This window comes from Equus quagga, chromosome 13, assembly GCF_021613505.1.
Source record: "Equus quagga isolate Etosha38 chromosome 13, UCLA_HA_Equagga_1.0, whole genome shotgun sequence".
Lineage (NCBI taxonomy): Eukaryota > Metazoa > Chordata > Mammalia > Perissodactyla > Equidae > Equus > Equus quagga.
In genome coordinates this window covers 26,089,259-26,117,126 of record NC_060279.1, presented here as the reverse complement: position 1 = coordinate 26,117,126, position 27,868 = coordinate 26,089,259, and the positions used below count along the sequence as shown (strand labels likewise).

At 44.4% G+C, this 27,868-nt stretch overlaps 1 long non-coding RNA gene across 3 annotated transcripts in view; it reads right to left on the bottom strand.

Annotated features, from left to right (window-relative positions):
• Nucleotides 1-17,384: 17,384 nt before the first annotated feature.
• Nucleotides 17,385-27,868, bottom strand: part of LOC124250617 (uncharacterized) — a 30,669-nt gene continuing 20,185 nt past the window's right edge. For 2 of the 3 annotated variants that reach the window (XR_006891584.1, XR_006891585.1), the window contains 3 exons: nt 22,494-22,672; nt 21,309-21,406; nt 17,385-20,631 (listed from right to left, as the gene is read on the bottom strand). This is a non-coding gene — a long non-coding RNA (uncharacterized LOC124250617). Of the gene's footprint in view, nt 20,632-21,308; nt 21,407-22,493; nt 22,673-24,034; nt 24,493-27,868 lie in introns of those variants that run through there. The other variant, XR_006891583.1, reaches the window with a different exon arrangement.

Sequence of the window (27,868 nt, the reverse complement as noted above, 5' to 3'; positions counted from 1 at the left end):
TCGGGAGCTGATGCGTTTGGTTTGGTCACATTTGGGGCCTAATTCCATGCAAGGAGCTAAATCCCGGCAAACACGGCCTCTACCAAGACTTTCTCTTGGATTTTACAATCATCTGCTCCTGCCAAACCTCCGCTCCCATGCTCTACTTCCAGGAGGGGAAGGCATATGGACCGTTATTTTTTGCCAAAACGGATCAGAAAACAGAACTCAGTTCTCATAAAAATTGCACAGTACCTGCTTCCCTTTCTTTGCTGACAATAAAAATGAAGCCGGAGCTCTGGGAGCTATCTTTCTTGAAGGAAATATTTTTCACCCAGATCTAACTCCTAACTCTGTCATTTCTCACCTGCTCAAACGCCTTGATCACTGAGGGAGAGGACTATAAATAACAGAAATTATAATTTTGTTAAGAATCGTGTTTTATACACAATCATATGGAGATCTTGCCATTGAAATCCACTGATAATTTTAGAACTTTCCTTACAGAAGTGGAAAAGAATCCACAGTATTTTTTTTTTATTTTAATTACTCACTGAATGAAATCTGAAAGTATTTAATTATTAGATTTATGCCTCAAGATAAGTTCAATGATAATTACAGGATGTCTCTTTTTTTATTCTAATTCCAAATAATTAAATCCCAAACACATTGGATCATTATGATTATAATTAGAATAAAGGTGTCTTATATTTGAAACCAAAGTCTGGCTTTTTGTGTAACCTTTTTGCACCTCATCAAAGGAGAATGCCTTGGAAAGAAATCTGTTTTAATATCTCTAATGCTTCTTTAAAACAAAATAAAAAACATAATTGTCTGCAGGAATGCTTTTCCATTGCAATACTCGCAGAAAGGTGAGGCCCGAGCTTTCGCTTTGTTTGCGGTTCCAAGGCATGCTGTCTTCTCTATCGTCATTTGTCATCCGTTGACACAAGGAGAACTCAGAAACCAGGCAAAAAGATGAAATAGATGCAGTCCGAATATCAAGGCAATTCAGGAAGAGGATCTGTGAAATGATCCATCTCCCCCATCCCCGATTTGTCAATCAATTTTGGGGTAGATTTTCTGAGCCCCCCCTCAGTTAAAGATGAATGGATGAAGATGGGTTGGGATTGGGTAGAGGCTTTAGGGGGAGCCACACGCAGACTAGAAAATCTAAAGTGAAATCCCATAAAATAAGATCTCTAACTAGGGTTCAGAAGGTATTTAATGCTTGGAGCCTGGCAACAATAATTAATTGAGAGAAAATGTGCCTTTCCTTTCCCTGTGTTGATGAGGTTGGAAACACCAGTAGGATGGCTCAGAACAGCATATTAGTTGGGCTTACCATCCTGTGGACACCCCTACACTCTGCTTTGGGATTTGGGAAGCGGGAAGGGTGGTGGTTTGTGGTTTCAAGGAGGAGCTGCAGGGCGGGAGTTCAGGAAGGAGAGGAGACAGGAGTCTTTAAAAGTAAATAAGCCAGCCCCAGATGTCTTCCCCTGACTAGTAGGCAGAGAGGAGAGCACTTGCTTATTGGAAAGCATTTGAAGGCTGGGGGGCTGAGAGTACGGGAGGAGGGAAGCGAAAAAGCTATAAAGAGAAGGCTAGAGAGCAATCAAATACTTAGAAAAATGTCACATTGAAACCTCCAGCTGCCGGCGGCTGGAGGGAAAAGAGTTCCAGACAATAGCTGAGGGAACAAGTTGAATCTTGTGTTCATTCCTGTGGTTAAAACAAGTCTGTACGACCACAAGGAAAATTCCATTCTCCTCAGACCTTAACTCCTGCTTACCTGAGTTGCAGACACTTTCTGTGGAAAGGCCCCTTAAAGTTAGAACTGACGATGCACAAAGGCCCGACGGCCCTCCTACCCCAGACTTTCTCTCATATTCACGTCCTCACATCTTGAAAATTACCCCCTCTCCTTTGAGGGGCCTGGTTGCCGCGTTGACTAAAGCGTGAAAAATAAAGCAGGCTTCAGGGGAAGGACAAGTCCCATTGCCGCCACTCCCCACCCCCACGACCACAGCCGCATTCACTTTCCAAACCTTGAGAACCATGGATGTCAAATAAAATTATTCACTAATTCAATAAATGTTTACTGAATGCCTACTATGTTTCAGGCTCCAGACTAGAAATTTAGGGAGGACAACCAAGGTCAAGCTGTTGTTAAGAACTTCCAAGTTGGGAGGCACAAAAAATAGGAGAGTGTATGCTGCTAACTGTAGCACATCATACATGGTGAACACTGGACATGGTCTTTTCCTTTCCTTCTCTGGGGCGTTCGGGAGTCCAGCTGACAAGTGGCCTGCCTGCCGGAGTCAGTCAGGCAAACATCCCACTTCACCGATATTCCCACATCTGCTTCTTTGCATCCCCCCAGACAAGCCTTAGGCTACCTTGCTCTGTAACTCTCCTGTTGGAATAGGACGATTATTAATAATTCTCCTGGGTCCAAGGGAAGATGGAAAACAAGTTTCCTTTCTTAAATAACCCCTGTGATACCCAATTCAGGGAGGTCTGCTTAGCACAGCCAGCAGAGGCAGAATCCACTGAGACAGGCGTGGGTGATGGGAGGAAGTGCATCTCCCCAGTAAGAAAATAAAACATCAATAATCTAATACGATAGGAAGGAGGCAAGGTTGGTAGACTGTGGCACTTAATGGAGATTACAACTTATTTACAGTCTAACTGGGAAAGGTTGCGACCTGACTTGTCATCTGTGCTTGTCTTTTAAAAGTTTCAGTAAACTCTAAAATGTGTTTAGGAATATGTAAAGAGAGCTACAGGAATTGATCAAGGCCCTCCGAGAGCTCGCAGAAGGGGTGTACTCACAAATTTTAACAACCAGTTTTCCCTGGGGGAAAAGTCCTGCTTTTTAGCTCTCGCCAATTTCCACAGTATAAATACTCTCACAGTGGTTGATTTTAAGGTACCAACATGAGAAGTGGGGAAGTAATGCATACCACCAGCTCTTGCTAGCTAACGTGAGCTGACTCCAGAACACCAAAGCCTTGCAGTCTAATATACTGACACAGGTAAACACAGGACACACAGACAGAATCTCCTGGTCAGTTGGCTGATTGGCGTCAGATGGAAAATGTTTAACCAGGACTCAGAAGGAGCATGTTTTGGGGGTAGCAGGAAAATTGACTGCACAGTCAAGTAGAGACTGAGAATAAACAGTGTCTGTATTTCCCGCTTCCGGTTACTCCGAAGCACAGAGAACCATGGGAGGTCAGAGCCTGCAAAGACCTGGGAGATAATCAAGACCAATGCCCCAATCCCCTGCCCTTTCAGAAGGGGGATTGGGGCATGCAGGAGAGGAGTGAGTTAGATAGCCTCTTCTTCAGACATACACTTTTGTTGATGGTTTCAGTTTCTCTGACATTAGGCTGGGATACTGAACAGGAACCTTGCAAATAAACTTGATTACTAAAAAACAAAATCAACCAGAATTCCCTGGGGCCCTCCAAGCACCCGTAGAGGACAAGTGACTGTCTATACAGCTGATGGAGAGTGGGTGAAGGTGCCACCTGGTGAAGGCACAGGCTCTGTCCCCATTTGTTATTCAATGACTTGCCCTGGACACAAGCTTTCTGGCAGAACAGAAACAAACCCACAAGTCTGCCAGCCTCTGGCTGCCTTAGCCTTTGAATCATCGGTGAGGAATAAGTTCTGCCTAGGAAGGGAAAAAAAATACATTCCCATGTGAAGAACCCCAGCAGTAATTTGCTGGGCGGGAGAGCTACAGCTGCATCTTTTGGGCAAATGTAATGGGATGGCAAAGTCTTCAGTGCTGAAGGAGCTCCAGCTCCTTCCTGCCTGTAATTCATGATCCCTGAGACAATTATGAGCAATGAAAAGGCATAAATCAAAGCAACATTGAGTAAAGCTAGATTTGGGAAAATAACACATTACATTTAAATATCCATATATATTTAATCTGTGTTTAATAATGCAAGGAATACATTAGTCAAGGTTTAGGCAGATTCCACACTGACGTTAGTTACAGAACAGCCTGGCTCTCTGAAGTTTCCCAGCCTTGGCATCATAGGAATGAAAACTTCTGCAGGAATGGAGCATGTCATTGCAAACCTGGGGCACTGCAGAAATGCAAACAGAGGAACTGCAGAGGTCACCACAAAGTCAAGCTTGCTGCAGAGAATAGAACTTGGGGTGAGCAAGAGAAATTCACAGTTCCAGGCTCTGGACTGACTTTCTCCACGTGCCACCTTCTGCATGGCAGGGCAGGGAGCGGGGTTAACACCATGCAGGGAGAGAGGGACCAGGATCTACTATTCCAGCTGTTGTTTTATCTCAAATCTCCTCTTCTGTCCTTGGGCTTTCATTCTGGACCACCAGATGGAGAATGGCTGCCTGGGCCCTAGGGAAAAGTCAGAACATGTCCCCAGGGGCAACGCCCAAGCTCAAAGGCTCTTGCTGCCATCTGGAGAGGTGAACCAAGTGAGTGTATTCAAGGATGAAGGAGGAATCACAAGCATGCCCAGCTTTAGTGCAATCATGCTCCTCCAAAAGCGGGAAAGGGAACCGGTGGGGACACAGTATAGTATATGCCAAGTGGCATCTAGGAGCTGGAGAGAAGGAATAAGAGGCTGGCCTGCCAAGATGTAGAAGAAATCTTCCCGCTGTGATTGATCGTCACCCAATACAACAATCATAAAGCCCCGAGTACTTTGAGCTTATCATGAATCTCTTATTCCACTTTGGGCAACTCATTCCCCAGACTCCAGAGTCCCACTCTACGCTCTAAGTCACTCACAACCTCAACTAAGGCAGTCTCAGGAACAAAATTACAGGAGGAAAGTATCTCAAAGACTCTCTAACCCAATCTTCTGATTTTACAGATAAGAAGACTGAACCCAGAGAGGCAAAGCAGCTCATCCAAGGTCACCCAGTCAGTAAGTGGATAGTCAGATGAAAGCCCGTGTCTCATTCCAGTGTCCACATGGAACACTGGCCCTCCTGTGAAGTACTGTTACCAGTTTTGAAGGTCTGTAGCAAAGGAAGACAAGTATGCATTAATGTCAGGCACTGTGCTAAGAGCTTGAGTATATATTATCTCTAAAAGATTAAATACTAACCTACCTCAATATAAGTTTAGGATCAAAAAGAAAGCTTGACTAATTCCAGCTTTGCCATTTTTTCAACTGTATGTTATTGAATTGGTCACTGTACTTCTCCTGCCCGTTACCTGTAGAACCTCCAGATGTCATCAACCAAATCACAGAATGAGCGCTCAGCTAGTCCAAAGCACAAAGAAAGAGATGAAGGAAAGGAAGCCTAGATCGAGGAAGAGAATGAAGGTGCCTCTCACAAATGCCTCGGGGAAGCAGAACTGTGACGATGGTCCAGATATGAGCCAATCTATATTCTTGAGTAAGTCATGAGACACCTCTATTTCCCCACCTGTACTTGGGAACAACTCGTCCTAACTCCATTCCCTGTGAGAGTCATTCCACGTGTCAAAACAGTCCAAGCTGTTCCCAGAAAACAATTGTGATAGACACCTCCTTAGTGTGTTTCAATCTTCCTTCCAAGAGCTGAGTCTGTAAAGATTCAAATTTTCTGAAATTTCCTCATCCCACAGGGCTTCTTCCTTGGAGGGAAAGTCAAATTACTTCTTAGTGTCTCTTTCAGTTAAGCACAACTCTGAGAAGCATGCTCATTCTAGCAGTTGGCACTTAGAAAAAACACAAGCCATGATTCACCAGTCGTTTTGAGCCAAGTAGCTTGAATTTGCTCAGGGCAGGAAAATGGCCATGGGGGTGGGATGGGGAAGGGAGGGGAGGACCCACATAGATGATGGCTAAGAACTATCCAAAAAGGCAAGTACAGGGGAGACTCTCAGAACATATGCTCCTGTTCTTGTGGCTTCCCTGCCAGAAGCCTCCTAAATCATTGTGAAATGGCTGCTTTCTGCCTGCCTCGATCATGTATTATGGGGCATTAATAAATAATGGGAGATTGTAGAACCAAAAGGCGGGAAAACCCAAAGGGAAGGTGATGGAGAGGCATAATTTAACAAGTAAATGAAAGAAGCTATTAAATCATAGTTAAATTATGCTGGCACCAGAAAAAAAGGATTTCCCACTACAAAATACTTTCCATAAAATATTAGAATTTCTCTCCTGGCTAACGGAGGCATCTCCCAATCATAAGGATAGAAATCTGTGGCCTGTGGCTCCCAATAGATAGTGAGCTTCAGCAAGGGCCCTGAGGATAGAGTTTCTAGGATGGATGCACATATACCATTTGATGCCCCATTTATGATCCAGCTATTGCTAGTGGCCTCAGTAGCCGGTTCACTAATTTTATGCCTATTTCTTCATTGAGTCCCTTAGAGGAGGGGAAGTTGAGGTTACCAAAGTTGTTGCTTAAAAGTAACTCTTTGATTGTATATACAGCTGTATACTTTCTCAAGCAGCATCATATCCATTAACATTTTGACATTTACTATAACTCTGTCAGGTAAGAAATGAACTCTTTCAGTGGAGAAACCATATTTTGTTTATATTTTTGCGCCCAGAACCCGGGAAACCGCACATTTAATAAGTATTGAATTGGATGGCCGCATGCATGCATGCTTGGAGAAATGAGTGAAAGAATGAATTCCCATCTAGTAGCTAAGAAGCTCGGAGAGGTTGAGTGACTTGCCCAAGACCGAACTGTATAGTGTGGGAGTTGTAACCAGCAACCAGACTTTCGGAATCTCAACCCTGTGCTCTTTCAACACAACATGTTGTCTCTCTTCAAAGTCACACAGTAAGCTAGATCAGAGCCAGTATATGGAACCCCTGTAAAATCACAGAAGCAAAAAGTAGGCACATTTTTCTTTGTTGAGATTGCGGTTTTGACTGTGCCGTAGACTATTGTTGAGCATTTGAAGGACTTGGAGAGTCTCTGTATCTGAAGGAAGTTTCTGGAATCCTCTGGCAGAAGATCCACACAGAAGCCAGGACACTTCGCAGTAAGGCCCTCCCTTTCCTTGCTTGCAGGGATGTTTGCTATAGTCTTGGCAGGAAAACTTGCTGTTATTCAATTTCTCAGACATGCTTGGGCCCCAAGCCCCAGTGGGAGCAGCATGTGTGTCAACACGCCAAGGGAATAAAGTCACAGCAGAGTAGATTTGTTTGGACAGGCAGGCTTAGCGGTCTGACAGGGTGTGCAAGCCATCCATGCTACCCTGCATTTTAAGAAGGAGCTACTAGGTAAATGCATCAGGTGGCCGGGGGCTAAGTGTATCCAGGGTCCCTGAATGGTCAGGGGTACAGAGGGTGGTTGAACACCTTTCAAGACAGTGAAGGGGACTCTGAACCTCTCTCCAGACAGTGGCGGCTCAACTCAGCCATGCTTGCTTAGAAGAATCTTCAGACCAGGAGAGAAGACAAGACATGCCCTTTAGAGGCCTGCACTTACCAGCAGGAAGTATGGTACAGCAGAAAGAGACTCTGTGCCGTGGGCTGTGGAATCAGAGAGAACCAGCCCCCACCACTCGCTACTTAAGTAATTTTGAGCAAGTTATCTAACCTCTTTGATCCTCAATTTTTTCCTCCTTTAAATGGGAATATTTGAACCTACCCTTATCAATTAGTATTAAATTCAGCTGCAAGTGACAGAAACTCTAAAACCCTAAGTGAATTAAACAAGACATTAAAGAGAATAAAAATAATCTAGATGCAAGTAATTTTAGACAAGTATGGTGGCTCCACAAATCCTCAGGGATCCAGGTTCCTTTTCTCAGGTTGTTCCACCATCTGCAACACACACTTACACCAAATGATTCAAGATGGCTCTGCAAGCTGCAGATACTTTGTCCAAAGTGCAGTCATCAGGCAGAAGGGGAACATGCCACCCCCCGGGAGGATAGTTCTCAGAAATTCCACATCCTTCCTCTTATAGTCCACCGGCCAGAACTTAGTCTCATGGCCACGTCTCCATGCAAGAGAGCTGAGAAATTTAGTTTTGATTCCTAGTGTCCATATACTCAGTTAAAACTCAGAGGTTCTATTTCTTATTAAAAAAGGAGGATGAAGGGGCCAGCCCCATGGGGTAGTTGTTGGGTTTGGTACACTCTGCTTCGGCAGCCCGGGTTCGTGGGTTTGGATCCCAGGTACAGACCTACACCACTCATCAGCCATGCTGTGGTGGCAACCCACATACAAAATAGAGGAAGACTGGCACAGATGTCAGCTCAGGACCAATCTTCCTCAAGCCAAAAAAAAAAAAAAAGAGAGAGAGGATGAGTACTGGGGGGACATCAATAGAGTCTCTTATGTCTGATTTATAGGACAAAATGAGATGCTTGTAAATCATTTACTTCCAGGCCTAGCATGTAGGTCATACTTAGTAAGTGCTATTGACTACTGTGTTTAAGGTTGATGCACCCTCTTTCTGGAGCAGACTTCTTTTTTTTTTTTTCTTTTTGAGAAAGATTAGCCCTGAGCTAACATCTGCCACCAATCCTCCTCTTTTTTGCTGAGGAAGATTGGCCCTGAGCTAACATACGTGCCCATCTTCCTCTAGTTTATGTGTGGGATGCCTGCCACAGCATGGCCTGACAAGCAGTATGTAGATTGGCACCTGGGATCTGAACCAGTGAACCCTGGGCCGCCAAAGCGGAATGTGTGAACTTAACTGCCGGCCCCTGGAGTAGATTTCTGTGGGAAGTCTGGGCAAGGCCCAATACCTGACTTCATTCCAGCGACATTGTGTAATCCCCTCAGATTATCATTGAGATCAAAGGGAAGGTCCCAATAAAGTCAAATAATAAATTTGGAGAGGGCTCAGGGGAGAGAAATGAAGACAAATAAAGCACTGCTAACTAGGGCCCATGAGGGAGAGATTAAGGAGCCATGAAGACTTCACCTAAAAGGCAGAGGTCTTCAAAGTTGCAATATCTGTTTTATCAGTGAAGGCAGTCAAACTCTGCTTTCCTCCACTGATGGCAAAAATAAAGGAAAAATATGAAATAAGGTAAGAGTTGAGTGAGACCTGGGGTCGTCATGTATATAGGTTTCCATGCAGCAGAAAGAGATGGATCAGATGGAGAAGGGATCGTCAATTAAAAAAACTGTTTTTTGGCACCTTGTGGCTATCCAATAAGTATTTCTTTTTTTTTAAAGATTGGCACCTGGGCTAACAACTGTTGCCAATCTTTTTTTTTTCTGCTTTTATCTCCCCAAACCCCCCCTGTACACAGTTGTATATCTTACTTGCACGTCCTTCTAGTTGTGGGATGTGGGACGCCGCCTCAATGTGGCCTGATGAGCAGTGCCATGTCTGTGCCCAGGATCCGAACCCTGGGCTTTTGCAGCGGAGCGTGCAAACTTAACCACTCGGCCACGGAGCCGGCCCCCCAGTAAGTATTTCCTGAATGGAAGGAGAAATATTAATCTTGCTGGAGGAATATGGATATGAAGACAGTGTTAGTCGGGGTTCTCCAGAAAAACATAACCAACAAGATGTGTATGTATGTGTATACACACACACACATAGACACAAAGAGTGTGTGAGACAGAGATTCATTTTAAGGAACTGGCTCATGCAATTGTGGAGGCTAGCAAGTCCAAAATCTGTAGAGTAGGCCTGCAGGCTGGCGATCTAGGGAACCATGGATGTTGCAGTTTGAGTCCAAAGGCAGTCTGCCACTGCCTGGAGGATTCTCTCTTTCTTGGAAGAGGTCAGCCTTTTTCTTAAGGTATTCAAGTGATTGGATGAGGGTCACCCACATTATGAAGGGTAATCTACTTCACTCAAAGTCTACTGATATTTAAATGTTAAACTCACCTAAAAAAATGCTGTCATAGCAACATCCAGACATATTTGACCAAATATCTGGGTACCATAGCCTAGTCAGGTTGACACTTAAAATTAACCATCCCAAAGACCCTCAGAGTCTTGTCCAGCAAGAGAATCATATTCACTTGGGGACCTCTTTTTGTTGTTAGGTTTTCTCTGCTTGAATAGTCTTTCGTAGACAGGACAAACTGATTACTCAAACAAATACCTTGAAATATTTTGAAATATAAAAGAAGTACATCTACGAAGGGGTTCGGCTCAAGGAACAGATAATGGGTTTTCATTTCAGAGTCAAAAGAAATTAAAAGCAAGAGGAAGGAGAGCTGAGCCTTCAGACTGGACAACATGGAACAGACTGAAATGACAGGAAATAATTAAAGCCACAGGAGGTGGCTGACGGAGAGCCCTGACAGATGAAAAGTCTGTTATTGACTAAAGTGGTAGTTGGATATTTCATAGAAATTAATTGAGTTGTTTCTCTCGTTGCTCCCAATGGAACCAAGGTGGTGGGGGGAGGTGTAGTGAGTGAGTATGTTGAGTGTGTGAGTGTGGATGTGTTTATATTTGAGACATACTTAAATGGAAGAGAGAGGAGTAGGAAGCAGAAGGGGAACAACATAAATATTTAAGAAAGCTTTATTTTCCTGAAGCAGAGAATAACATATGACACTGAGGAAATAACGTCCACCTTGACTTTCCACGACCAGCGAAAGAGAGAATAACCTATGTGTGTTTTGAGGGATGCTGTGAAGACACCTATCCTCTTCCTTCTTTTCTGGTCAGCTTTCTTGGAAGACCCACTGGGGGTCACTCCTTTGGGTTGTAGCAATGGATGGGCTGGCACTTGGAGCAGAGATCAGCCCTCCGCGTTTAGGAGCTCCAGGCCATTAGGGTCTTGAGGGATTCCTACAGCGCATTTCCAAGTCCTGAGCAGAGTCGAGGATGACTCGTCTAAAGCCCAGCCATGGTCGTGCTTTGCTCAGCTCAGAAGATGCCAGAGGCTTCCCTGGCCAAATGAATTCCGTGCTGGCATCTTTGACCCTCAAAACGTGGCCCTGACTTTCCCTTCTGGCCTTATCTGCTACTATGCCCCTGCCCATGACTAGCACTGCAGTTAACCTTTCCTAGTCCCGGCTCCCTGGACTTTTGCAGTGTCTCACTGCCCCTGTGCTTCTCCTGATGCTGTGTCCTCAGCTTGGAATCCTTCTTCCTTCACTTTAGCCCATCCACAGAGCTTTCTAAACCCAAACCCATGCTGCCTTCATCATGAACTGCTTTCTATTTAATTTTAACTGCAAGAAGAATGAATTTGTTGTAAAAATATTCATTCATATCAGGAAAGTATAAAGTAAAAGATTTCTCCACTCCGTCCCTCCCACCAGTGCTACGGAGAACAACAACCTGGCATCTCGTGGGTGCTGGGTGTAAGGGTTCTGATGGGTTTGGTGGGGATCTAAAGACCTTTGAAATTCGGGTAAACGGAGATCTCTCCAACCTCTGCAGTCCCCTGGCCCTTGGTAGCCGTCTTATGGTACTTTATCTCATTCTGGATTGTATTATAGTTTCATATGTAGATTTATCTTAATTGACCTCCACACTCAAGTCTTTCCTCACTAAAATGTAACTTATTTGAGCATCATCTACGTTTCCCTTTTTCAGGACTTAGAACAACTGGCTCCATATTTGGTTTAGCTCTTCAAACCTCCATGAGCACCTGTCCTGGGCCCTTTTCAGCTGGGACCAAGGAGGAAAAAAAGGAAAACACATCCAGCTTCAAAGAACCTGCATTTTAGGTGACCTTTCTCTCTGGCCAGAAAACAAAGACTGTTTGCAGAATTGTAAGGTACTAACTACACAGAAGCAGTAGGCTCTGGCTCCGTGGAGGCAGCACTCGCCTGAGCTAAAAATTGCTTGCCAGAAATATTTGAGAGCAGTTACAAAGCAGTCATCAAATGTGAACAAGTGATACTGAGTTCAAAATGGGGGTAAGGAATGAGAAGAAACATCGGTAAGGAGGGGGTTAATAGTGAAGCTCTCTAGAGGAGAGTGACTGAGGGGGTAGTTGGAGCACCTGGGATGTTATTTATGATGCATTGATGGCTGCCACCGGCATTCTTCCGGAGAATTCCGCCTGCATGAGGAAGTCATTAGAGAAGGAGGCGCTGCCACACCAGAAGGGATGAGACCCTCCAGCTCCTAGTTTAATCCCCTTACCCTGGAGATGCATTTCTTTTTCTGTTGACCTTTCCTGGTCCTCAGTCCTCCACTATTGTTTGTATTTTCAACCAGTGTAGCATATATATACTGAAGAGATTTGATGTCAGAAAGACTGGACCTCAAATGTCACCTCTGACACATCCTCACTGGGGGCCAGAGCAACAGAGATCCCAAATTTTCTCATCTGTAAAATGGGAATAACAGCACCTAACACCCAGGGCTGTTGTGAAGATGAAATTTAATTGCATTTGGGAAATGATTTGGCTCAGTGAGGGGCACAAAGCAAGTGTTCAATGAACAGAAACTATTTTTATTGTTAGGCTCATTATCTTTAACTTGAGCACAATCATGATCGAGAGAGAGAGCTCATCTCCCACTCCTCGGTGCTGCTAGAGACCAGTCAGGTTCCCTCACGCTAAGAGCATTCATTAACTGCCAACGAGTTTCCTGCCTCTGCTTGAAGAATGCTTCTCCCAAAGGAGACGAAAATCCGCAAGTTCCTACACCAGCTCATCACGGATGGAGCCAACAAGTGGGAGGGATGGGCAAGAAGTATCCTGCAAAGGTCTGCAAGATGGTTTAAGGGCCAGGTAGGGGATAGAAAGAGTATCAGTGTGAATGACCAGAGGAACTTTTCCATTAGACTGAGCAGGGGCTTAAAACACATTGTCCCAAATTCAGCTTATTTAGTTTTCTCAAGACAAGTTTAAATACGGAAAGAGAGAGTTTACATTTTGTTCCACGGAAAGAAGATATTTTTATAAAATATGACATCTTGTCGCAAGAGGCCAAAGCCATTGCTTGTGAGAAAATACGGCTATGAGCCAATGACCTGAAATCTTGAAACAACCAAACTCAAATCTTTGTATGGATCCCCAAGAAAGGAATATCGCTGCCAAAGAAGAGATGAATATGGATGATTTGTTCCAGATTCCTTGGGCCTTCCAAATGCGTATTTTTATACCAAATCTGGCTCTATGTTCTGTACACAAGATCAAACTTAGGGGAGATGAGATCAATATTGAAGCTGTGTCTGAGATCTCATCTCTTTAATACTTTCCTCATTTCCTTTAGTGGGAGAAATAGAGCTCATGTCTGTCTTTCAAACAGTTGTTTTGCATTTTTTGATCGGGGAGGATTAAATTGAATTAGATGGATCTGGAGTGGTTATTAGAACCATTAAATTTGGCATGATGGACATACCTAGAGAAAACATTTACATAAGGAAATCAAAGCTGGACTCATTTTTTATCCAGTGCTCTGACCTCTATTGGAGTTCTGACAAGCAGAATTTAGCCGAATATTTCTTAAGATGGTACATGTAACAATAAAATGGCATCCCCTAAGATATCTATATTAATCAACATTTCCTTTTGCTAAAAGGAATAAACTGCCAGAAAAGAAGAGAGCTTTTCAAATATTTATAGGCATATTTTCCATTTGGGTCCTTATTTGAATTTTACTCTCATTTAGAATACAATTCTGACAACTCCATCATTAATGCCAGCTCTGGCAATATTCCATGAAGAAACACCAATATAACACAAAATCTAGATGTGAAAAGGATTATGATGTCATATTAAAAGAAGGGAAAGGAGAATTAAAATAAGAAACCTATCTGAAATGATCAGAAATGAAATTCTCTTTGGGATAAAATGGTCTCTTCTAGAAATGCAGTCATTTAAAATAAGATTAAAGTGATATTTTATAAGAACTAACATAGAATGCAAATTATTTCTCCCTGAATGAACTCAAATTTGCATACAATGAAGGGTAAAAGTAAAAGAGGGCATTTTTAGGCTATTAGACTGAAGCTTCTCAACTTTGCTCAACAATTTCTCAACACACGCTCCTCCATCAACAACATTAAGGTGTTAATGAGGCAAATTCTAGGGCCCCATCACTTCAGAATCAGAATGTGTATGGGGGAGGGGGGAACTCTGCCCTTTAGACAAGCCCCCAGATGATTCTAAAGCCTATAAGTGTTTGAGAACCTCTGGTTTGGTGGGTCTCTGGGAAGTATAGGTGGACCAGGTCAGAATTCAGAGCAGAGCACACTCCCTATTTTGAGAACCACCAACTCTATTTAATTGTCCTGAGTTTGAGCCCTTCCTATCTCTTACTACCAGAAGGGGCTTAAACAAGTCACTTTGTCTCCCTAGGCCTCAGTTTCTTCATTTATAAAATGGGATAATTTGTTTCACAGGTTGCCTTGAGTATTGAGGAAGTGATATTCTTCCACAAAAGCACTGCCTGATAAAGGTTAGTTCTTGTTACCATTATTGTTACTATGTGGCCAAGAGTATGATCATAAGAGATAACTTTAACTAGCAACATGGTCACTGTTAAGAGAAGGAATATAGAGATCACAAACTAAGTATGCCAGAAAGGAACTAGCTGGTAAAATTCTGTGTGATCATCAAATACATGTCAAGAGTAAATATGAATCAACCGGTTGGCATACCTTGAGATGAAAAGAGTATTGTTGGGAATGACAAGGTAGAATTAAGTTGGGACAGAGCCATGGTGATGGGGTAATGATCAGACCGGGATGGCTGCCGGGCAGGATGTGGTTTTGTTTCTCAGAGGCATCTGGATGCTGAAGACTGGCGAGTGGGAATATAGACAGGTGGCTCTCTTGGTGGAACATCTGGGGACTGAAATCAGAGAGGAAGAAGGAAGTTCCCAAAGACTGGTGTCTGAGAGGAAGCACGTCTGGATGGAGAAAGGTGAGCCAGAAATGGCATTTAGAAATCACAGCAAAGGAACAATGAAGAATCCTGAGACTAAAGTTGATTTCCAACCTGGGAGCAAATCATCAGAGTGCCAAAAAGGATGGAATTTTAAAATATTTCCTTAATCAGCAATGAGGCAAGTTTAGTTACTGAAATCCACAGCCCTGCCTTCCTTGTGGGTTCCCTGTGTATGCGGTAGGGCAGAGGAGGCAGAGAGGGGAGGAGGGAAGGAGGGTGCTGTGCTTCTCCTAGAAAGGGAACTGAAAACACCAGGACCAAAAGGAGCCGCTCTACTAAAGGGCAGAGCTCTGGCTTCCTTTGTGTCAAGCTCTCAGAGTGTGAATTTCAACTTCTGAGGGTCCTTCCACTTGAAGCCCAGGTGAATTGATGTTCTTCCTGGAAGTTCTGTGCGGTACCCAGCTTTTCCTCATTTTGTTCCCTTGGCCCTGTTTCTGACATTTGGAGTCCTAATTATCCGTTAGAACTGATTCCAAGTGTCGACTCATCCACCACCTCCCCTTCATTCCATCCATCACTCTCTTCTCTGTGACCTGTGTTAGTGTTAGGTATCTGCATGTGGGTCTATGTTGAGTAGGTTCTTTGAGGTCAAGGACTACATCTGATTCACTACGTATCCCTCTAGATGCCTTCTTCCATACAATAAAGATGCTCAAAACACATATATGAATGATACTCCCTCATCCTCTATTTTCACTGGGCTTTGGGATATTGTTCACCCTGAACTGATAGAATACTGTTCAACAGACCCAACAGAGGAAGAAATAGCTGTGGGTTTTTCTGCGCATTACAGCAGGATTTAAAGAAGGCTGCTTCCATACCAGCAAGCCAGAAGATCTCAGTAGTAAAGGGCTACCTTAAACCAGAGACCTTTGTTAGGAAAGATTGTTTATTATTGAAGGTTAAGACCCTGGGACCCCATCTGTCCTTTTTCTGCCATCAGACCTGCCCTTCCTCACACAGTTGCATATGGGCAGGAGGCCTCACCTCAGTGTGCACTGGGAAATCTAGTCTATCCATACAATCCTCTCTATTGGTTGCCTCTTGTAGAGGTTCCCTACTGATGGAAGTCACAACACAGACCAAATCAAGGAGATTAAAAGATGTCAAGTGTCTGAACATGGCTCCTTTGGACTCTAGGAGGAGTTGTTCAGGTGTAACTCTGATTCCTATGCTTGTTTCTACCCAGGCCTTGGCTTTTAACTTCCTATATGTGAGTTTATATTAATAGGGTATTCTCAAGTTGGAAAATGCAATTCCAGCTTCTGTTCTTAGAGGGCTCAGAGACTGTCTGCACTGGAAGGGAATTTAAAATCACTCAACTTCAAAATTATTTTAGGAAGAAACTGAAGTCAGAGTGGGGAAGAGACTTCCCGAAAGGTACATACTCTGCTACTGGCAAAAGTGGGACTAGAGTCCTGATGTTTTTCAACTTCAGCAAGTCCTCCATCTCTAAGGAAAGCAACACTTCATAAAGTATCCCAGATCCTCACATCCACCCCTGTCAGAGCACAGCTTCCCACTTGGTTAACAAATGGGCCAAGAAAACCCTCTCTGGAAGACTGGAGTGTGGGGACACTCCCTTGAACAAGCTAAACTTGTCCTCCTGAGGCGCTACACCTTCCCTGATTCTTCGGCATGCCACACTCTTTCCTACGTGCCACCTCGGCTCCCACCACCTGGTTGTCTTTACCCATCACCTTCTCAGGGAGCCCTTTTCTGATACCCCTAATCCAAATAGTACCCCACATGCACACATCCATCAACCATCACCTCTCTCTGATTTTTCAGTCTCTATGGTAATTACCGTGACCTGAGATTATGGTATTTATTTATTTATTTTGTTTGCTGGCTGTCTTCTCACACCAGAATATCAGCCCCCTGAGGTTAGGGGGCCTTCTCTCTTTTGTTCTCTGTAGTGTCTCCGGCACTTAGAAGACTGCTTGGTATAGAGCTCGTACTTGGTTATCTCCAATTGTACAAGTGAGTGAATGAATGAAGTGAAAAGCAAGTGAACTCTGGAAGTCCCTTACAGACAAGCCGAAATAGCCTGCACACAGAGGGAGCAAGAAGATGATCTTTGATATGGAGCGTCCTGTCCAGTGAAGTCTAGAATGTTAGCATTTAATGGTCACGTTCTCTCAGGAAACTACAAATAAAGAGGGGGAACGAGATAATGTTGGATCAACCACTTTGACCAAATTGTCTGATTTAGTCAAAGAGCTGTTGTGGAATTTTAGTCCAGTACTGATACACTATTGTTGGCTCTACACACATGCACATAAGGGAGTGTGCATGCACACATACACTCACTCACACCCTCCTGTTGCCTCCTACCCAGTAGATACTCCAACAAAAGCTCTCAAACTAAAAATGACATGATGCTGTTCAGTGTCTCAGGGGGATCCACCTGTCCATGGAACCCAGGAGAGCAGAGAGGCTGGTCTCTTGGGAAAAATAAAAGTCTGTAAACAATTATATTTGTCATTTTTCACTGGAAATATTTGTTTAGTCCAAGAACTAGCAAAGAAATATTGAAAAAACAGAGACATTTTGACATCATTTATTTTTTCATACAGATATATCCCCTCTGCTTTAGAGGGACATCCGACACTAAGATGTGACCATCTTCCAACTTTAAAAAAAAAGAAATTGGCTTTTTTAAATAAAGAAATGCCCACAGTGCAATTTGTTTTTCATTAAGCACTGTCCATCTCCAACTATGGTGGGGAATTTAGAAGGAAACAAATTCAAACTCCAGTTTAATTTCCTTTTTCCTGTTTAGCTCCAAGCTCAGTAGGTGATCTTATAAGTTGACTGGGATAACATCGCACCTATTAGCACTCGTCAACCAAAAGTAGATTGTTCGGGTTTCAATAAATGTTTTTTGAATTGGATTTAGGTTGGTGAGAAAATAAATTGTCAGAAATTCTTTGAGGCAAATTACATATTGAAATGAACAGTTTGATGCATAACCCTTCCATCTCCCCTCAAAAAAAAAAAAAGACAGAAAGAAAGGAAAAAAGCAGACGTCTTGCTTTTTCTAGGCTGTAAGAATTTCTTCTGCTGTTGCATCTGTGAACACTTTACAAGGCAATGTCTACAGTTGGATTTTTACAGCCCATGTTTGATTGGAGTTTGCACGGCAACTGGGGCTGTATTTTTTGGAGAAACTTCAAAGCTAGTGATTTCCAGTTTTTAATGGCCAGAGTATTTATTTTCTACCACAGCATAATTTCTACAGTTATTTTTTATGGGAGCAGCGTAAAATGAAAATCAGGAAGAATTAGTAACTTGCTCTTGTATCTGTCCAGGCTCAATGGCTCTTACCTGCTCTAAGAGGCTAAAAGCCAACGTGCTGACCTCACAATGTTGGAAAAATTGAACCCATGCCGGTTGTCAAGGACAACACACTCTCCGTCACAAGTACAAAGGGAGCAGGAAAGGCTAATGAGGAAGACGCCTTGCACCCCAGACAAGTACACAGCACCCTGCCCCCTCTGCTCAGAACCCGGGTCATGTTTGTGGCCACAGATGCCACATGCATGTAAGCTTTGCATGGGTAAGAAGAGTAAGCTTTGCAAAAATGATTTCCACCCCTTTCTACCGAGAAAGCAAAACACCACAATTGAGCAGGCTGCTCCTCAGTAAGGGAATGGATAAGCACCAGCTTTCCATCGTGGTTTAATCAGCCTGGTGTGCATGCAAGTAAGAACTAGAAGAGAGGCTGCTCACCAGCAAACTCCCCAGGACTTCTGCCGCCCAGCATTAGGGGATTTTTTGTTGGGTTGGGTGGTTGTTATTGTTGACTTCCCTTCCTGTGCTTTGGATTAAGCGATTTAAACTCAAGAGATAGCAGCCACTAGACCTGTATCTAAGAAGGTAAGTGATTTGCCCGGGTTCACACAGTTAGTGGCAGAGCTAGTCTTTGCAAGACTCCTTTACATAAAACAAGGCAGGTGAGGCAGGGGTGAATGAAAAAGAGGGTACTTAAATTATTAAGAGCTGGAAGGGAAGGGGCTAGATGAAATGGAGGGGCTTTGAGAGAAAATTGATAGATGGTGCTTTTAGTGGCCCAGTCTCCCCCGCCCACCTCTGGCTCACTTTGCTCCAAGCCCTCCTTCACTCTGAGTTCCGCCTGGGCAAGTCCTGAGCCCCTGGAATGCATCTTTGCCTTCCTTATCTGAGAGTTAATCACTAAATAGCAGGTGGCGAAGATTCTGTTTTTCATCTCTCTTGTTCTCTCCCCTCCTCTCTTTTACTCATTTCCTCAGGGCTACGAATTTCTGAATCTTAAGCAGGAAACCTCCCTGATTTGTTCACACCTGGAATCTCACTCTCTCTTTGCTTGGAGACTATCCAGAGGAGCAGGGAGAATCAAGAGAAAAAGCTGTTGTCTAAAGAGAGAAGAGATGTCAGCATTTAAATATTAATACACGCACTCTATGAGGCATGTTGCATACACATATTTTAAACCAAGCATTCTTTCTTTCAACTCCTATATTTCCCAACTCATCTCTACTCCCAGCCAATGCCTTACAAGACACAGAGTATTTACTGTGTGTCACTTTAGTTATCAACACTCCACACAAATAGGTTGACAGAGGAAACAGGCAAAGTACCTTTGCAAGGCTGTTTGGGGTTGAAATAACAACTAGATTGCCTAGAGGCTCTTAGAGATTACCTTACTTTTTGCTCCTACAAATGTTAGAAACTGGCTGTGGAAGGAAGCTGTCATCAACCTCCCTGTCTCCGTGGTTGTTGGGAAGTTCCAGCCTTTAAGCTGGGCATTCTGTCCTCTTCATGGACTTTCCATTTTGGAAAGGATTTAGGCAGGTCAAGCGGTGCAGGCTCCCGCCTTTAGTTATCATTTGTCTCTAAACCCAGAGACTGGTGTTTGTGGTCTACTGAACATTAAGCTCCCTATGGGGAAAATGGAACAAAATATTGGACACAAGGATGTAAATCTAAAGCCACGGTTTCCAATCTGTGGACCCTGGGACCCCATGCGAGCACCATATTTGCATGAATCAGGACCTATAGGTTGACTTCATGGCATGACTCAAGTACATATATTCTGACACTTCCAATGTATTTATTCATTCATTCTACAAGTATACATAAGGTGCCTACTTTGTGCAGGAACTGTGCTAGGTGCTGAGTATACAGTGGGTAGTGAACAAATCAAACCAGTCACAGCCTTATGGAGTTTCCAGTCCAGGGGTGAAGACAGGCACAGAAAGTTACAGAAACACAGAGTGAAAGCAATAACTCAGATTTGGGATAATATATAGAGAAGGTTGTGATTAATAGCATTCAAATTCCTTTTAGGGTGATAGCCTCTGCTCTTAAGCACTGCTCTACGAATGCATTCCTAAAGCGTTAAGTATCTTTATCTGCAGGTCTATAAATTTTTTCAGATGAAAATGTGCTCTCCATACTGAAAAAGGTTGGACACCACTGATCTAAGTCATCCCCAAGAGATGTCTTTTTATCCCAGATGAGTGAATTAAATAGCAAGAAGTGATGTTTCCCCAATATTCTAGCAGCTTTCAGGTGGACAATTCTTCCCTAGATCTGAGCTTGCGTTGCTCTATTGAAAGTTAATCTCAAAGCTCTCTGTACCCCATCATCCAGGAATGCTACCTCTCTGGAGAACCCTGGAGGAGAAATCAACAAAGAACATACCCATTTGGTCCTAGAGTCTACCTCCCCAGGGGGCAGAGAGCAGCCCCACCTCCACCCTTGACTTGGGTGAGGTTGGAGGCAGTCTTGTGGTTGACTTTGGTATGCTGTGGAATTGCAGGCCTGGAGCCACGGGACGTGACTTGTTGCTCTATTAGACACGCTAGGTAAAGTCCTGAAACAAAGAAATAAAGCAAAGATTAGATGGGAGGATTTTCCTGTCAAGAATTATGAATGTAAAAATAACCCAGAAAATACAACTGTATTTGAAGAGGAGCCAAGCAAGATAATGGACAGGAAGCCCTGTTAAACATGAGGTCCCACTTAAATCAAAATGATCCACCAAATCTCAGCTCCCAGTGAGGTCTCTGCTTGCATATTCAAGGGGAGAAATATTACAGGGACATTTTTAGTGTCAATTCTGTCTTAGACCATGTGATGGGCACTGAATCGACAAATAACACAAAGTATGGTCCTTCAAGTGGCTTCTTTTAGAAAAGGTAAATTGTAATGCTCATTTAAAAGATAATTAAACAGTATTTTAGGCTTTGTGACAGTGGGCACAACAACCGCATGAGGGGCAGGTCAATGTGTGCAAGAACTATGTTTAGAGTCAAGAGACAGGATTTTTTCCTGGTTCTATGTCTAATTTGAGTCTGACCTGTGGCAAGTCACTTCCCTCTTATCATCAACTCAGTTTCCTGACCTATAAATTGATAAGGTTACTTCCAGCTCCTGGTACTATGGTTCCAGTTCCCATACCAGAAAGGCCTTCTTATAAAGGTACCCTTAACTTCTCTGGTCACAATTATTCTTCCTATAGAACTTCTCACAGCAGGACAGAAACTCTACCTATTTGTATCAGGCATGGGTTGTGGGATAAGATATTTCTTGATTGACAGCAAGAGCCTCTATCTTCAGGTCCTCTCCACGTGACCCCATGAGAAGACCTTAAAGGAAGGAGATCAAAAAGCCAAATGGTGAGGACAATTTGGGGGGTAGTCTGTAGGAAAATGATCTGTTTATTTAGTGGCTAGAAACTTAAATGCACGTATCATATGTCTCCCCACTCCCCTCCCGACTACCCAACTCCCGCCATGGCCACGGGAAAAGGAAAGAACACAGCAGCTCTTTAGCATAGTTAGACCTCACCCATTTTCAGCCCTGGTCTTTCACTGAGGTAATATCTTTATCTGCTGCCAACTAGACCTGTTGGTGTGTGTAACTATTGCTTCATTCTGACTCATCACGGCTTGCTTTGTGGCAGCGAACCCAGGAGGCATTGTTTCCTGGTGATGCCTGGCCTACTTCTTCCAAAATGCCGCAGGGCAGTCCTGGAGCACTGGAGGGTGGATTGACTTTCCGTAGGTCAGTCAACAGCCTTTGTCACAGCTACCTCCTGATCCCCTTTAAGCCCTCTTTATGAGTCACAACATAGAAGTTCCAGTGAAAGCCTCCCACGTTCTGCTAATTCCATAAAGGACTTTTCAAGAGTGAAAACTGGGCATCCAAAGCCCCCATAAAGTGCCACACATACCGTGCCCTCCAAAATCAGCTCATTGAGGAGACTGACCACAGTGGGAAGAGCACTTGCATTTGGAAGTCAGATAACTGATCCAGTTGGACCAATCCCAGTGCAACACAGACTGCATATCGGTCCACATAACTTGCTGTTTTCTAATTCCATGTCTTGCTCATGCTGCTACTCTTTCTGGCATGCCCTGCCCCACCCCACAGCTTCTCTTCAGTAAGCTAACTCCTGCATATCATTAACCCTCAGCTCCAACATCACCTTCTCCAGGAAGCATTCCCTCACCCTCACCAGCTGCATTAGATGCCCCTCTTAGTGCTTACCCAAATGCCCCATGTATAGTTTTATCGTTGCACATACTATATTGTTATATAATTACTGTCTTCCTCTTCTATACTGTGAACTTCTTGTCAACCAGAACTAACTCCTTTTTTTTCCTTTCCATAGCTTAACGCATAGCCTAGTAAGTGTATTGAATGAATGAATGATCTAGATCGTCCACTTACTAGCAGTGTGTTCTGGGCAATTTAACTCACATCTTGAGCCTCCCTCTTCTCATCTGTAGCTTGGAGATAACAATCCATCTTTCATTGGGATGTTGTTCAGATTAGGAAGTAACATATGGAAAGTCCTACTACAATGCTGACACATAGGATGGAGAATTAATGCACATAGGGTCGTGGATCTGCACAGGGGATGATGAAAAAGAAAAACAAAGAAGCAAGCTCATTTTAGGGCAATGAAGACTTCTATGTTCAGTTTCTAGTCCCTTTCTCCATGGATTGAATGTCCAACCAGTAGCTCCCTCACTTCGAGGAAGCCTGGAAGTCTTTTTTTGTTTGTTCCTTGTTTTTTCTTAAATGGGAAACACACAGCAGATAATTCCCAAGTTTCCTAGGACTTCAGCATCTCCAAATGGATTGACTGATTAGCATAGTTACTCTTGTCATTTCTCCCATTGACATGGGGCCCTACAAGTCTAGACTCTCCCCCACCCCCACCCCAATGCTATTATAAATAGGTCCTTTCAAGTGAGGTCAGGTTTACCCAGAGTATCTGGTGAGTTATCCACACACTGGGGAGAAAAGAGGAAGAAGCAGTGGTATGAGCCTCCAGGAACCTTGACAAGCGAACTGACACTTGGAGGGTTTGCTCCATGTATCCAGAAGAGTTTCTAAATAATGGAGATAAGCAAGCAGGAAAAGATAGCAGAAACCGGGTAGATACCATGACAGCAACTGCTGCTGGCCCCAGACCACAGTATCATGACACAGGACCAGCCCCACCCACCCCAGTCTCCCCAAAACACACATGAACATCAGCACCCCCTACACACACACACAAACACTGCCTCCCTTCTGGGAACAAGCAGGGTTCTCCCCTGGTCAAATGCCCCCACATCCTCCGGTGAATCAGGCTGAATCAGACGCTATGAGTCATCTAAAACACGCGAGCCAGGGTTAATTTATTCAACAATCATTTATTAAGCAAGTTCCCAGTGCTAGGCTCTGTGCTAGCCACTGCAGGCCAATGCCTTCTAGAATATGCTTGAAAGTCTTTCTCCCTAAGCCACCCCATGGAGGGGAAATCATTTCCATCAGAAAGTGTGGTGAGACAAGGGCTTGGCATGGAGGTATTACCAAGGAAGAGATCTGTGTTGAGGCAGGCACAGGTCATTAGCATTCAATTCATTCTGCAAGGACACACACAAGGGCCCAAAGCCACTCCCAGGGACCCACAAAACAGCCATCAAGGCAGAGCCCGGGAGCAGTAGGAAGTTATGGAAGAGGTTCAGCAATGGGGGAAGAGCAAAAGTAAGGAGGTTTCCCACCGAATTTCTGCCACTTTTAAATTCAACCATGGCCAAAGAGCCAAGAAGCACTTTAGCAAGTTCCCCACTGTCACCTCCAAAGTATCCTAGGATTCGAGAAGTGGAGATGAAGGAGTTCCTTACAGGGAAAGGGACAGAGAGTGATGGTGGGGCCTGGTTTGGATTTGGCAACATAGGCTACCGTGAAGATTTTAAAACATGTCTGCAAATACTTACATGATCCTCCCAAGCAAAGCCAGGTCTATATCCCCTCCCCTTGAATCCAGGTGGGCTTCTGACTTGCTTGTAGACAACTGATTGTGGCAGAAGTGATGCTCCGTGACTTCTGAAGCTAGGTAGGAAAAGGTTTTGCAGCTTCCATCTTGTTTGCTGGAACACTCACAGTGGGAGCCCTGAACTATGAGCCACTGTGTAAGACTGCCCTGAGGTGGCCATGCTGTGACGAAGCTCAAGTGTGTGAAGCAGCCAAGTGTGAGTGTTCTGGCTGACAGCTGTACTGAGGTCCCAGCTCACAGCCAGTGCCGCCTGCCAGCCTTGTGAGCGATGAGCCTGTAGATGATCCCAGCCTCATGGCCTTGAATTGGCCCCCAGCCTTTGAGTCTTCCCAGCTGAGGCTCCAGACACTACGGAGCAGAGGTAGGCAGTCCCTGCCACACCTTGTTTGAACCCCTGGTCCACAGAATCTGTGAGCAGAATGAGATGGTTGTTTTACGCCACGGAGTTTGGGTGACTTACAGGGAGGGGCAGGGCTTCAGTGATCCAATGATTCTAGAGGCGCGAGTGAACAGTGTTAGAAGAAGAAGATAGAGGAACACACAAACAAGAGAATAATGCTACAGGAGAAGGACATTGACCTGAATGATGCTGTTTGTGCTGTTTTCTTTTCTGAGGTGAAAAAGGAACTGAATATAATCACATTTCACACGCCATCCCTAGGCCCTCCTTTTGGTGGTGCAGCCTTGCAGTGGTCGTGAGCACTCACAGTGGTTGTCCACAACCTCCTGTCCTGACCCCTCCCTTATGCCACTCTCCTGGAAGAGGACAGGAGCCTCCTGCGCCTTGGAGGAGCCCTGTGGTGGGAAGTCAAATGACTTCCCCGTGGGACTTCGGTGCTGCAGTGGCTCCGATTGAAAGCTTGCAGTCAGGAATTCCTTGGTTCCTCACAGCAGGAGAGGGAGGTCACTTCCTGCTGATTCAGATCTGGGCAGGTGCTTCTGAAGCTGGGGCTTCTATAGCTTCTTCCCTTACCGCCCCCCAGGGGTGAATCAAGAGGCGACAAGGATTACGTCTTCCCAAAGGCGTCCCAGAAATTGTCCAGTTGTTCCTGATATGGTGGACAGTCGTCATCCTGAAAGAGACCCTAACCAGCATGGAGAATGCTCATTTCATGCCAGCTTCGGGGAGTTACTTGGGGCCAACAGCTCTCTCTGCTCTTTGAGTTTCCTTTATTTCCACTGCTTGGAAAATAGACCACCTGCTCACCCCCACCACTCCCACCAGCCTGCTAGGAATACTTATCCTTGTTTAAACAGCCCCGTATTAGAGCTCAAGTGCATTTTAAGAAACCCCTTTGAAACAGAGGAGACCCTCAACCGGCCCAAGCCAGGAGCCTGACGGCTGCCCCCATAGTCAGCTCACAAGTTGGCGAGCATCCAGGGCCTCCGGAGTCCTTGAGGAGAGTATGGTCAGAACTTGATACATTCAGTGTAGAAGTGGGGAGCGTTCTCAGATCTGCAGGGCTCCCCCAGGGACCTCTGTTTGGGTCTCCTGTAGTGTTCCATTTTCCAAGGGTCCATGCATGTTGTCAGAACGCCTTTCCATCTGCCTCAGTTTACTCTGATTTCAATCTCCTCCTTCAACTGAGTGGGTGAATTGGACCTGAAGTTATAGACTCTTTGACTAGACAGGACCTTAGAAATCCCCTAGGTCAAGCCCGAGGAAGAGAAAGTGACTTGTTCAAGGTCACGCAGCAACTAGGACTAGAACTAGGTTCTTTGGTTCCCACGCCGGGCCTCTTTGCAGTGTGCTGTCAGACTATCCAGATGTCTGTTCCCTGGAGAGCGTGAATTCAGCGAATCAGCTTGAGCTCAACCAACCTCAAGACTCCTGGGTACCAAAGGTCCTGTCTTCAGAGCCCCTCTCCTCCCTACCACAATCCCAGCCTCCCAAACCTTGAGAATATTTTGGAAGTTAGCAAAAACAGCCTGCCAAGGCAGTGCTCTGTTCTTTAGGCAACCTTAGCATTAAAGCTCCTGGTCATTCTAGAAATGAAGACTTTCCCACCCACCTGTCCCTAGCCTTTTCATTCTCCTCCCCACCCTGGCTCTGATTTCACATCTGCCTTTCTGTTTCCTTGGCTACATGAGGCATTTCACCTGGTCAAGCTTCCATATAGACTATTTCCTGTCAGTACAACTCCGTGCTTGGACATAACAATAAAACTTAACTTTGGTCAATGTGCTGTTTGGGGTTTTTCAATAAACCATATCCCTTGAACACATTTTCAAACAAAGTGAAATAGCGAAAAATGAAGAACATGGTTATTTGCAGACAATGGAGGACCCACTTAGATATAAACATTATCAGAGAGGGACAGACTCTCCTATATTGTAACTGTTTGGATATCTGTTTTCCCCACTGGAACTAACTCCTGAAGGGTTTACATCCTGTCTTTACAATTCTGCATCCCTCACAACCTCAGACATACTGCTTTTCACATACTAGAGCCTCTATAATTGTTTAAATTGCAAACCACCCCAACAACCCTGACTCCAGTTCCAATGTGTTGGGAGTCTTCTCATACCAATCAAGCCATTCTGTGACACCAGCTGGGTGTCCCACAGTTCAACTCAATTCTGACACTATCCGCCTGGAGGTAGCGTCAGATTCCACAGATTGAGCTCTCAGTCCCACAAGACTGGCCTCCACTTCAGAAGTCAATTGCAAGTCCATGTAGTCACCTGTACTTCTGACCGACTGGCTATAAATCACAAGTTTCCACAACCCCCTCTTTGGGTTTGGTTAATTTGCTAGAGCAGCTCACAGAACTCAGAGAAACATTTTGCTTACTAGATCACTGGTTCACAAGGATATAACTCAGGCACAGCCAGATGGAAGAGATGCACAGGGTAAGGTATGTGAGAATGGGCGCAGAGCTTCTATCCCTCTGGAAGCATGCCACTCTTCCGGCACCTCACATATCCACCAACCCAGAAGCTCTCCAAACCCCATCCTTTTGGGTTTTTATAAAGGCTTCATTACACAGGCATGATTACTTAAATCTTTGGCCAGGGGGGATTGATTCGACTTCCAGTCCCTCTCCACTCCCTGGAGGAGGTCAGGGGGGTGGGACTAAAAGTTCCAACCCTTTAATCACAGGGTTCACTCTACTGTCAATCAGCCTCATCTTTAGGTGGGGTCCAAAAGTCACTTCATCAACATAACAAAAGACACCTTTATAGCTCTCTTCACTTAGGAAATTCCCAGGGTTTTAGGAGCTCTGTGCCAGGAACCGTGTCAAGGACCAAATATATTCTTACTATAAATCACAATATCACATACCCTCAAGCTTAGTAGCTTAAAACAATCACCTTCTGTTATTTCTTATGGGTCTCCAGATTGGTTAGCCAACGCTGTTGATCTAGGCTCAGCTTGGTCAATGTCAGTGGAGCCCCTGTAGTCACCTGGAGGGCAGCTGGAGGAAGTTGATCTAAGATGGCCTAAGCTGGGGTAGCAGGAGTGACTGGGACCTCTCCCCATGTGATTTTTCATTTGCCAGTAAGCTAACCCAACCGTATACTCAAGGTAGAGATAGCAGGGTTCCAAAAGAGCAAGGGGAAGAATGCAAGGCCTTTGAGGTTTAGGGTCAGAACTGGCATCACTTCCGCCAAGTGTTATTGGTCAAAGCAAGTCACAAGGCCAGCCCAGATTCAAGGGCTGGGGAAATCAATTTCACCTCTTGATGGAAGGAGAAACAAAGTCACATTGCAATGTATTGAAGGACTGTGGTCATTTTTGCAATCAATCTACCACATAAGTCCAATTTTAAGA